Here is a 13,209-nt window from a genome sequence, read left to right as displayed (position 1 = left end):
CAAGGTCTGAGGAACTCACCCTTTGGAGAGGAGTTGGAGCAAGCCTGGAGCAACCAGGAAAGCTGAAGAAAGTGAAGATTGGTCTTCGTGGGGGCTCACTAGCCAATAGACTATGAACCGCGAAGACGCGTCAAGCTGAAATACATAAAGCGGGCCCACGAGACGCTTGTGGAGTGTGGGCCTCTGAGCTTCGGTGCAAAAGGTGTTCGGGGCTGGGGCTTCAAGCACCCAATGCACAACTTCTGGATACCTCGAGAAGTAGGTGCATGTTGCAAAATGCAGGATGTCGAGGAGTTCCGGTCCACGTCTCTCATTTCCGCTACAGCAGTGGTTCCCAAACTTTTGACTCCTGAGGACCCCCATTGAGTCACCACTGGAAGCCGGGGTCCGCCATGCAATTTGTATGATTTAAATTTCAAATATTAAAACAGTAATTTAAAAAAAACATATGTGTGCACACAAATCAAATTACTAAGGATTTTGGGGCCAGATGTACGGCCATTTCATTTAGAGCCTCGCAATTGGCAACACATTGCGAGTGGCAAATTGCGAGTCGCTAAATGAAATGTACAACAGTATGTTTAACACTGTTTGGGATTCCCAATGGGGTTGCAAATTGCGAGGCTCATTAATATTAATAAACCTCTCGCAATTTGCGAGCCCATTGGGAAGGCCAGCCCTCCCAGGGATGGTGGCCTGCTGGGCTCAGCAGACCACCATGTCTGGGACTGCTTTTAAATATAGCAGTTTAAAAAAAATGCAGCCCGTTTTCCATGCATTTAAAAAAAAAAAGAAAATGAAACGTTTTTGTTTCCTTTTTTAAGGGCAGGCAGTGGTCCCTGGGACCACTGCTTGCTCTCAAAAAATAATTGTGCAAGCATTTGCAAAGGGGAAGGGATCCCCTGGGGTCCCCTTCCCATTTTCGAAAGCATTACTATCTACTTGAAGTAGATGGTAAATGCAAGTGTTTTGCGACCGCAATTGCGGTTGAAAAACATTTGTACATGGTTTTGAAACTTGCTATTTGGAAGGGAATACCCTTTCCAAATAGCGAGTCGCAAAAAAATTGCGACTCGCGAAATAGGCTATGTACATGTCCCGATAGGTTTTTGCATGTGCAAACAGGTTTGCAAACCCATTTGCACATATAAAAACTGGTCGTACATCTGGCCCTTAGTATTTTATATTGAAGTAATTTGCAAAAACTGAAACAATATAATGGGAAGGTTGGTGCTGCATCTCCGTGACTAACTTTTAAATTGTTGGTTTTATTTTGCAGTACGAGGCTCCTGCTCCTGCCAGGGCCAGACTGGAAACCCAAAGCAGGCCTGGCAAATGTTTTCCGACCAGTCCCCACACGATGTACCCAAGTGCGGGGAGTGAGCCTGACCACTACAAAGGGGCTTAGGGAGGCTCTCCCCCTCAAAATATTTAGGAAACAATGGTGCATTCTACAACACATTTTTCATTATATATTGAATTGTATCAACTTTTAAAGAATAGTAAATTAAGGCCTTAGTATGCACCAGGATACACCAATCTTTGTTGGGGTTCTTCAATGATTCCCTTATTATCACCCTCCAACAGTGCCTCTATTCTCTCCATAGCCCTTCTGTCACATGTATTTCATTTGTTTTATATCATCTCTCATAAGATTTTAGGGTGTCAGTGCACTTTACATCACACACATATAGAGACAATGAATCATACATGTAAATCAGTGTATAGAAAATGTTACATAAGGTAAAGGGGACTACAAGGTGTAGTATTCACATGTCATTCATACTGGTAGGCCTTTTTAAAGAGTTCCTGGTCTGGAAAAGCACAAACTCAGGATTCAGAACATAACACAGTGGCTAGCACTGACTTTTACATCGCAACACCAGATCATATGCTGAATCCGTCATCGACAGGGGTCCCAAGGAGAGGGCCATGGGCCATGCCACCTCCAATGCAAGTCATTATTGCCCGGCCCCCCCAAGCCAGCCCAGAGCAACCAACCAAGCAGCCATGTTAGAATGAGAGTACAAGGCGACACAACCCGCCCAGTGAATAACTTTCCAACATTATATATGACCCAGGTCCCAAAACATAATACTGCCAGGGGCTACTAAAGTAGTGAATCCTTGCACAACAAAGCAATACACTGGTTGAGGTATACAAGGGGTTGTAGATCAATCATACGGGAGGACATGGCAAAAGTGAGGTGGGTTTCATTGGGCAGCTCCCTGACTGATTGTATTGGGTTCCTGGGATGAGTTCCGGTCCTGGTGCCTGTTTGTACGATTGATGATAAAATCGACAGAAAAGTCAGTGCCTCTTCCAGCTGGTATGAGAGGATACTGCTGGATAAGGTTTCCACTATGATGATGTCCAATACTGGTGCAGTGACCAAGTGGTGAGCCCTGATGATTCTGCCGATAAGTTTGTAGGGCAGTGAAACATGTTGGCTATGGGTATTGGTATGCGATACTAAGCTACCAGCCTTTTTAATTTACCGGCGCACACCATAACTAATAATAAAATTGTAAATTTGGTGTGTCTGCTGATTTTTAATCACTTTTTCTGTAACTTGGAGCGTTTCCTTGGATGGTTTTGTCTTGCACCTGTCTGTTTGCACACAACACATTTGGTTTTGTTTGTTTGGAAACTTTATTTTGAGGAGGTAAGGCGACCGATGATGAGAAAGGGGCAAGAATCTGGCAAACATCTGCCAAACGGCCCTGAGGGTGTTCTCCCGTGAGGTGCCTTCCTCCTTTCCACACATTTTCTATGTCTGTAGCGTTCTGCGTGTGGGATAGTGTACTGTCTCAGTTGAGCAGTCACTGGTGGTCGTGTCGAGTTGAAAAGTAGTTCAGGATTCTCCTCCCGTGTTTTTATATTTACAGAAACAACAATTTGTTTTGGACGGTTTTGGCATTGAAAGATAAAACGCCTAACTTTAAGTTTCAGTGGGCGGATGCGTAGAAATTGAATTGGATATGTTTCCAGCGCAATGATGTGCCTCATTAGATGAATACTAATCCGAGCCTAGGGTACAGGGATCTTTGTGTATTGATGATTGTATTGAGATACAGCTATACGACCCATTGATTGCAGAGAACCTACTGGCACTAGAATTCAGAACATCCCCCGAGCATTCTTCTATCCAGATCCGGCGCTTTCCGCTTTGGTCAACGGCCCGGGAGGGGAGGGATTCGGGCCTGAGTTCAGTTGACTGACTAGACGAGGCACGGTCAGCAAACATCCCTCCCGATGTAGTGTGGTACATGTGCAGGGAAATTGATATGGGCCCTAGTAGCCAAGGGCCAGAAGGAGATGCAAGGGACAACAAAAAAGGCAATACTGTTTTGACTGCGCCTGTGGGGGTCAGTGATGCCTGGCCAATTGTAACAAATGCAGGGGTGATTCATTTCCTCTCCTGGAACATAGCAGGGTACAAAAAAACTGGCTCTTCTGGAGTGGAACAAGTTTATTGGCAATTACGACATCTGCTTGTTCCAGGAGACTTGGAGTCTGGTGCCCCTGCATAAGTCAGGATTTACCACATACTGTGTTCTGGCGATTAGTTCAGGTAAAGGGCGCCCTTCGGGGGGGTCTCCACATCTGGATCAATATTGCACTAAACTGGTCCATTATTAAACATAACTCCCCATCTCAGGACATTTTGCAGGGGGGTCTCCAGGGGCCCAATCATCATCAACTGTAACCGCTTTAGAGTATGAACTGTCCTCTACCCCCCCACCTCTGGTATCAATGCAGCAGGAGATTTCATCTGCACATTTGAACCATTGAGTGGAGAAGATATTCTGGGTATCGGAGAAGAAGACAATAAATGGGCTATTCCAACTTTAAATATAGCACCAATAAAGAAGTGGACCCAAAGGGCTATACAAATTAACGCCCTGACCCTAGAGTACAATCTAAGAGCTGTAAATGGCAGGACGCGCTCTGATTCCAGCGGGGCGAACACATTCAACAGGATTAGTTCCCCCTCACGGATCGATTACATCTTGTTGGACACACGGTTATGGGTAGTATAAGGGACCTTATAGAGCAGAAGATCATTGAATATGACCTACTTAATACTACCTGTCAAGACACGCAAGATTCCAAGTTCGTCGGGATGTACCAAAACACAGTAGGAAGGTTAGGAGAGTTTTTTACTATCAAAGACTACAGAGAACAGGAAGCCTGCCTTCCTCGACCATCTAATCCGTGGTACTTGGCCACTTGTAAAGAAATGAGACAGGCACTATCTATAGCTATCCGGGCAAAAGACCCCGTAAAAATAAGATTAGCTAGGAAGGACTATGCTAGAGCAATAGAGCTAGCTAAGCGCACCTGGGAAGAATCCCACTGGCAAGATCTTAAATCTGCCGCACAGCTGAAGGATTCAACTATGTTCTGGGAGCTAATTAATAAAAGCACTCGGAGGGGAATGGACCCGCTATCAAATCATATAACAGGGCGCCAGTGGTATGACCACTTTTTTAGTCTTTATTGTGGGGACAAAGAGAATTTGTCTCCTAGGCCTTGGTCGCCTTTATCCACCGATAGGGCACCGATACTAGCTGAAACATTTGGGATCAATGAGGTAACACTGGCCATAGCGAGCATAGCGCCAGGAAAGGCGGTGGGTCCCGATGGCCTCTCTGGCGATTTACTCCTGCATGACCCTAAGCTCTGGGCACAATTTATTCTGCTCGTGATGAACCTCATTGCCAGATGACATGCTGTTCCTGACTCCAGGAAGGGTGCCGAGGTAGTGACCATCTTCAAGAAAGGGAATAGGGAGAATCCTGCCAACTACAGACCGATTCGTTTAATCGATGTAGTACAGAAAGTGGTTGGCAGGGTCCTTCTTATGAGGATGAGATCCTGGATGGACGATGAAAACGTCCTATCACATTTCCAGGCAGGGTTCAGGCAGGGGGTTGGCACGATGGACCAGGTTTTTACATTCTATATGATTTATTGGAAATCTGTAATCATTGGGAAAGGCAGTCTCTATTTGGCATTCATTGATTTAAAGACTGCCTTCGACCTGGTCCCTCGTGCCAAGCTCTGGCAGGTGCTTTTGGATCTAGGCATTCCCCCCCCCCCGATCCTGGACTTCATCAAATGCCTCCACGAGGGGAATTAAGCCAGAATTAGGTGGGTTAGTCAGGGCCTGCTGACAGAAAGGGTGGCGGTGGAAAGGGGGGTACGCCAGGGTTGTGTACTGGCCCCGACTTTGTTCTCTCTCTTTGTCAATGGGGTGGTAGACCATTTGAGGGAGGACCCAGCCGATGCCCCAACCCTGGCAGGTGAGAAAACGCCCACCCTGTCTTCGCCGATGACACCCTCCTGGTTTCTAAAAGCCAGATGGGCCTGCAAAAACTTTTAGACCGGTTTAGCCAGTTCTGTGACTTACGGGGCTTAAGTATCAATACATCTAAAACCGAGTTAATGGCACTGTCACCATCCAAGCGGTTCAGGAATTGCATCAAGTTGAATGGTACCCCATTAGAATTAGTCGAATTTTTCGACTATCTGGGCATAAGGGTCAACAGTTTGGTGAAGTGGATTTCACACTTGATCAAAATGCTGCTCAACCACAAAAGGGTGTCGGGGGCAATTCTAAGACACCAGCAACTCTCTTCCAGCAGACCAGTAGCCCCGGCCCTTGTGGTGTATGAGAGTAAAGCTCTACCGTCGGCCCTATACGGGGCGGAACTATGGGGATTCGAGAACACCATGGACCTAGTGAGATCAGAGAATAAGGTCTGGTCTCCCTCACTCCATCCACCCCATTGATACCGCTCTGCCAAGATTATGGGAAACATTCAATTAAAGATATTGCAAGTCTTCGACTCTTACTATTCTGGGTGCGCCTGAGAAGGACCCCAGAATTGATAAACTATGCCACTGCCCTTAGCGAGCTTATTGAGCTGGATATAGACAATAAGATCAGATGGATCTGCAGGCTTAAACAGCTTGCTTCTGACATCGGACTGGCTGAGGCTTGGGAAAGCCAGACCACGCCGTCAAAACAATTAGTTAAGAAAGCCTATTCGGAGTGGGTCCAAGCAGAGGAGGCACTCAGCTCCAATCGGGGTACTTTGTCAGAGCAGTTCCTAGATCACAAGCCTATCCGAAAATTGGAACCCTTCCTCGATTTTATCTAATCCCCAAGAGAAAGGTCACTTTACCTGAGGCTGAGGTTTGCAACTCTCCCTCGCAACGAATTTATAGCGGGGTGGAAACAGCACACTGTGAAATCTACTTTATGCCCTGGCTGTGCAGCTCCCTCAGAATCTATCCCCCTCTTTCTTTTCGCCTGTCCTGCGTACAGACATGTGAAAAGAAAATGGTTGAAACCGGTCTGTACCAATTTGGGAGCCAGGAACTACAGGGAGGGACGGCGCATCTTAAAAACTGACACATCCTCCCTCAGTGTAATATGTGGGGTAGCTAAATATCTGGGTTGTGCTTGGTTAACCAAAGGCAAGTTGCTGAGGGATAACAATAATGATACCAACTAATTAGAGTTAGGTCCCTTTTATGTCCACTGCTGTCCCTATTGACTATAAATCTGCCTGCTTTTTATTGTTTTTATATACTACTTTTATATATTGATATTCCTAAAATATGATTTTTACTTCTATTGGTTGTATGGAAATATGGTACTGACTATTGTTTTTAAAGTGATGGGATTGAATTGTACATACTTTAATGATATTTTATATTGAATAAAGTCATACAACAACAACAACATTAGAAATGTATTTCCACCCAAATAAACCTTTTTAGCAGCATCAGGATAATGAGTGACTGGGAAAAAACGTACGTTACTAACTGGTACCATTCAGTTTACAACAGGTCTTTGATGACAGTTTATAGGTCCCTCTGCTAGATTACAATTGTCATTTATGAAATGCACAGTAACAAAAGAATCTCTGTTACAAAAGCAGTAACCAAGGACCCATGCACATAAAATACTGCTTTTTAAAATGCATAGGACACGTTCTTTGCAGTAGGCATATTAACCCTCTGTGCTACATTAGTTAAGTCAAAGCTGCCACTGAATAAAACTCTCATCTCTCTCCAGCAGGTACATTAATCACTGGCATTATCTTGACACTTTTATTGTTGCTCAAAAGCTACTAATTATACAAGAAACTTTGCAGCACTTTTAAAACTGCTGCCTAAGGACCCCCTGGGAATGTGTCGCAGACCCCAGTTTGGGAAACACTGCACTACAGGTCTCAGCTTTGCTGGGAGCGCAGGTCAGCGCCAGAGATGTCTGGAAGTCTGTGTCCTGTGTCGCAGATTCTTTAGGATCTGGCGGGAGCTTCAAAAATGCAGACCGGCAAAGATGCAGTTGGTGCCTGTTTGAACAGGGTGGTCACTCCTTGACCACAAGGGAGATTTTGTCCGTCTTCCAGTCAATATGGAATGTTGAAGTCCAAGATATATGTTGCAGAGTTTCGTCCAGGGTAATCTAAAGTCCTAGGGACTGGGGTTCTATACTTATAGTAAGTTTCGGTGGTTATACCCATTCCCCTTTGTCCAGTTTTGTGCCAGAGCTGGGGCTAAGTGCCCCAGCACCCGGTTTGAACTGGGAAATGCATGGAGCACCTTGTGTGCCCCAGGCAGTGTCCAAAAAGCATTCACTGAATGCAACCCTCCCTGCCCCAATACACTAAAGCCTGTCTGGGGAGTTGCCAGCACCTCTCTGGACAGGAAACCTATTGTCCAGGCCTCCCCTGCTGGAGTTTCGTCCAGCAGCAGGAGGGCAGACTCGTGTCTGTGGCAGCAGCCTCCATTTTGTGATGCTGGGTCTCTGTTTAACTTTAACCGGGTTTAACAGTAACTACATGTCTTTTCCCTCTAGAAGGGTGGAATGCTACCCCCACCGACAGAATTGGCAGGGGGTAGTATTCCAAAGTGTTTGATACCTTACACGATATGTTTTGATAAAGCCAAGCCAAAGTTAGCATTAACCGCGAGGATTATAATGCACTTCACAGTATATGGTATGGCTATATCATAGAACAGCTATAAGGAGATGGTTCCGAAAGCTGCAGAGGGACTCAGCTCATGCTAGGGCACCCTCTCACACAAAACCAAGCACTTTGCCTCCAGGATTGTCAAGGCCTGCCATAGGAGTGGCTTATGGGTTACTACGTGTCTATATATAGGGTAGATACAGATATACTATATCTAAGTAAGGGGTGATTACACCACCTTACCCAGGCTGTAAGTAAAGACCTTTGGTGTCAGTTTGGAAGGCTAACCAGGGGTGGCACAATACATGCCACAACCCTTGGTAGGCCTAGGGTGCACCTATGCCCTGGGTACCTAGAGTACCATATACAGTGGCTCACAAGGGTGACCCAGTACCCAATCTGGTATGTACCTAAAGTATATGGTATCCATTTAGAGAGTACATCTAGGCTGTGGGCCTGATTAGCATGGCCACAGCCATACTAAAGTCGAAAAACCAGTGAATCACAGCATAAAGTGGTGGTAACCATAGGAAGCAGACCCTACTCTCCTACAATAGTGAAAAACGAAAATGGCTGTAATTCACTATTAGGACATGCCATACACATCAGGCCTTGTCCTACCTTATACTTACAGTGCACCCTGCCCTTGGGCCTACCATAGGGGTGTCTGATATGAAGAAAAGGGAAGGTTTAGGGACTGGCAAGTGGGTGCACTTGCCCAGTCATCATCATGGCAGTACAAGACTGCACACAGGCTCTGCAATGGCAGGCCTTAGACCCACTTTTATAGGCTGCTTCTGTGGGTGGCACAACCAGTGCTGCAAGCCCACTAGCAGCATTTGGTTTACAAGCCCTGGGCACACTCAGTGCACTGCACTAGGGTCTGACAAGTAAACTAAATCAGCCAATTATGGAATCACAAATCCATACATCAATTTACAATAGGGAGACCATATGCACTTTAGCACTGATCACCAGTTGTAAAGTGCCCAGAGTCATAAAGCCAACAAAAAGAGGTCAAACAGAATACAGGAGGAAGGCAAAAAGTTCAGGGATAACCCTGCAAAAAGGGCCAAGTCCAACAATCGCCATATCTCTATAACATCCCCAAGTACAGTTCAATAAATGTGCCCACAGTTCCAGGAGATGTCATTACAAAAATTCTACCAGTCAGCCATCAGTCCTGTTCTTCCATCGGTCCTCCCGCTGCCTCATCTAGCAGTTGCCTCTCCGGACTACGACGCAGCTCCCTCGACCAGTCCTTCATTGCTCTCTTTATAGGGCCTTCGGATCTGTGAAGATATGGGATCTAACCTGTCTGTTAACACGCAGTTTTGCTGGATATAGCATGGAATAGTCCACCCCCAAATCGCGACGCTGCTTTTTCATTGGGGCGAACTGACGGCGCGTTTCTTGGACTCGGATCGTAAAGTCCGGGAGCAGGGAAATCGTGGAGCCTTCAAATCGTAGTGGCTGTTTCTCATGGGCCAGTTTCAGCACAACATTCCGATCACGGTAGTTGAGCAGTTTTGCAATGATCGATCTAGGAGCTGCTCCCAGGGGTGGTCTCGGCCCCTATTCACCATGAACATAGCAGAGAATGAGTCCTCACTCAGAAGCCTCTCTGTGAAGATCTCCATATTGCCAGTCTGAGTAGTTTCCGGAAGACCCGTGATTCTGAGGTTACAGTGCCAGGAACGCGCTTCCAAGTCCTCCGTTTTTTCCTGTAGGACCTTTAAAACCCGGCCCAGCTATTTGTGTTAAGTGTCCAAGGCGGTCTGCGCTTCTTCCATTTCCGTCAGCCAGCGCTTAGACATATCAAGCCTCTCGCATGCTTGTCAAGCCTTTCGGCCATACGATCCATTCTGTAGGACAGTACATCCATCTTAGTGCCCAGGGCCGAAATGCCCCCGTGAAGGTTCTTTTTCATTGCCAGTAAGAGGCCTCGGATGTCCTGTTGCGACTCCGCATCAGGCTGTTCCTGCAGTCTGGCGCCGTCATCAGTGGAAGCTTCACTAGACTTCGACCTCCAGTGGGTCTCAGCCTGCACACAGTCCAGGACCTCCGCCTAGGGGTGTCAGCACCACAGTAGTCGCGTTGTCTCAGTAAATGGATTGGGTTTCTTCGAGATGTAGCTAGGAATGGTCGCGACTAGGACAACTTCGTATCTTCTCCTCCCAGAGCAAGTACCGGCTCCTGTCGCCGGCCCCAATAGCATAGAGCAGCACAATGACGCCCACACTGATCATCTTGGTAGGTGCCTCTGCATCAGTAATTGCAGATAGTAGTGGCCTCATTCGCCCAGCTCGGGCAATGGTGTCGCCTCATGAGCAGGGGCCGAGTTCTATCGCTCAAGAAGACTAACTTCGAAGCAGGCACCAACAGGGACTCATAGGCAACCAATCATGCTTGGCAGTCCCTGCAAGAGGCACGCAGCAGCCGGCCAGCGTGTGTCACTCCCAGCACTTTGTGCGATTCCGGGAAAGAGGCCCCCAAGGGGTTCGGCGATCGCCCACCAAGTTGGTCTCCTACCTCACTGGCAATAGCGAGAAGCCCCAGCACCATGCTGATCCCAAAATGGCTGCTCCAGTCGGTACAAGCCTCTGGGGCTCACCAGGGCCCCACAGCTTGAAGGCAGCAAATGCTCCAGCAATGACCTGTGTCTGGTAGCGTCCACAGGAGCCTGGGAAGCCAGGCGGGCAGCCAACTACAGGGAAACCAGGCCCCCACTCACTCGCCGCAGGCCACCAGCTCCCGCCTCAGAGCAGGCACCCCTCACTGAAGTCTGCAGCCGGGCAGCGCCACAGTCAGGGAGAGCACCAATCCCCAGGGCCACAGCCGCGGTAGGTTCCGCGCAGTCTGCCAGGTCCCGTTGCAGTGGGTGTGCAGTAGCGATCCTTGCATGCCGTCGGGTCTCACGCAGCGGCACCTCTAGAAGCGCACCGTTCCCCGTCCAAACTTTACCCCGGGAATCGAGGCCCATCCAGCCCAGAAATTACAGGTGCCCTAACTCCGTCAGGAAGGTCGCTCGGCGGTCGGCATTCCAACAAACTAGGGCCGCAGGTTATCATAGGCTGGGGATCGCCTTCACATGCCTCGCCATGAGCGTAGTTGCCGGATAATTGATGAAGTGTTCAAAGGTGTTACAGAGCTTTCGGCTCAAGCGGCCATCTCGGTCGCGAGTAAGCTCCGCCCCCCAAAAGACTTCAAAGCTATTTAGGGGTATAACTATGAGAGCGGAAGCCCCCGAATTTTGGAGAATGGCTTGATCATGATTGAACAAGACTGGAGCTACTTCGTGGTCAAGAGGAACCTTTGCCAAGGAGACCGCCTAAGGCACCGTGATCGGTGCTGGAGTGTCTTACGCATTACTTTATTTCTGCATAACGGAGTACCTGATTGTCGTATTACACATTGCATAATTTCTGCATAACGAAGTACCTGGTTGTTGTGTTACGTATTGCATTATTTCTACATTGCAAAGGGCCCGATTGTTGCGTTACTCATTGCACTATTTTTACATTGCACAGTGCTTGATTTTTGTGTTACGCATTGCATTACTTTTCCATTGCAAAGTGCCTGATTCTAGCATTACGAACTGCATAATATTGTATTAGGACTACAGTGGAATGTTTAGAAGTGCTCATTAATATCACCAGAACTTACAAGGGCTGGCTGGCCTAACAACCAGCCAGGAGGAATATTACACATACTCATATGTTTGATTTATATTGTGTGGTCTTATTGTATATCTTTTTATATAAAATGTATACTTGCTTTTATAAAACTCATGTGGAGTCCATTTGTGGTGTCAACATTGGGTTGCTGTGAGCGTGGTTGCAAATACTTTACACATTTGCCTTGAAAATACGCCTGGCTGCTCGTGCCAAGCTACCAAGGAGATGAGCAGGGGCTATCTCAGAAGGTGTCCTTCCTTTCCCTGACGTGGAAACGCAGGTCCCTATTTTCCTAAGGTACCTACCTCAGCTAACCAGGGATCCCGGATCTAACACTTGCCTCTGACTCCTCATACTTTAACTGTAGGTGGACAGAGTGTTATTATCCAGAGCGTAGGCATACGCTTTCCACAGATGGCGACTCTGTTAGGACCTCTACTTGGGACATCCAACAGCTCTTGAGTCTGTGGCTGAGGTGCCCATCCCTAGATCGACTGTTTGTGTGGGCCCCTGCAAAAGAGAGACAAGTTTGTACCAGTTGCCAGCTGATGTTTCAAACCGTTGTTCCTCAGCAACAGGATTTTTCCAGCAGAGGTACCGAACAGGTTGATTGCAGACTGACACATTTGTCCAAGTGCGGACGGACAGACTCCCCACATTAACTATGTGAGGTTGTTCTGAATGCATGTTTTTGTTTTGCAAATTGATTGAATTGAGGCTACAATTATCATTTTGGGAGATTGGAATCATTAGTTCTCTCATTTATTGAGGGTCTATAATTTTAGGGGACAATTAGTAAACTAAGGTAATGCATTTCTTGTTGTTGTTGTTTTGGAAGTTCATTTTTGGAAGAGTTGCTCCACTCCCCACCCCTATGGAAGGGAGCCCAGCTTCAAGAGTGTTGGTGTTTGGAATAGATTTTATAGGCATAAAATATACAAATAGAAGGAAGATTTGAAATGGCTGCTCGACGGCTCATTATAAACAAAAATACAAGCATTTAGAACAATGTTTTTTATTTTTAAAAAGTAAAAAAGAGAAAGTGAGATAGGCAATGTGGGATAGCTTTCAAAAATGGGAGAAACAGGGGCGTGGCTAAGATGGTGACCAGGTAAGACGTGTTTTGATCATCTCCCCGCTCCTGTCTGCCTGCCGTGGCGCCGACCATTAAAATAGAGGCAAAAGTTGCCTCATAGTGAAGGGGGTCCCCTTCGAGACCAATCGGAGGCCCTGAAGAGAGGGGTCAGAGCGGAGGGTCCACTCCAAATTGCCCGTTTGCTACAGCGGTGAAGAAGCAAGATGGCGGCAACAACCTGGGCTGGAGCGGCGATGCCGGATCGGCGGCCAAGGGACCGAAGAGCAGACAGAGGGGCCCAGAGCGGTGAGAGAGCTTGCAAGGAGCATGGACCGGCTGCCAGGGAGTCCCGAGGGCGGGAAAGTCACAAGGAAGGTGAGTAACGGAATGGAGCACACCAAGGTCAGACGGAAGCCCTGGAGAGAGGGTTCGGAGTCAGAGGGATATCCTGGCCACCTGTCGG

This window comes from Lissotriton helveticus, chromosome 2_2, assembly GCF_964261635.1.
Source record: "Lissotriton helveticus chromosome 2_2, aLisHel1.1, whole genome shotgun sequence".
In the NCBI taxonomy this organism is placed as follows: Eukaryota; Metazoa; Chordata; class Amphibia; order Caudata; family Salamandridae; genus Lissotriton; species Lissotriton helveticus.
Note: the sequence above shows the minus strand (reverse complement) of the source record.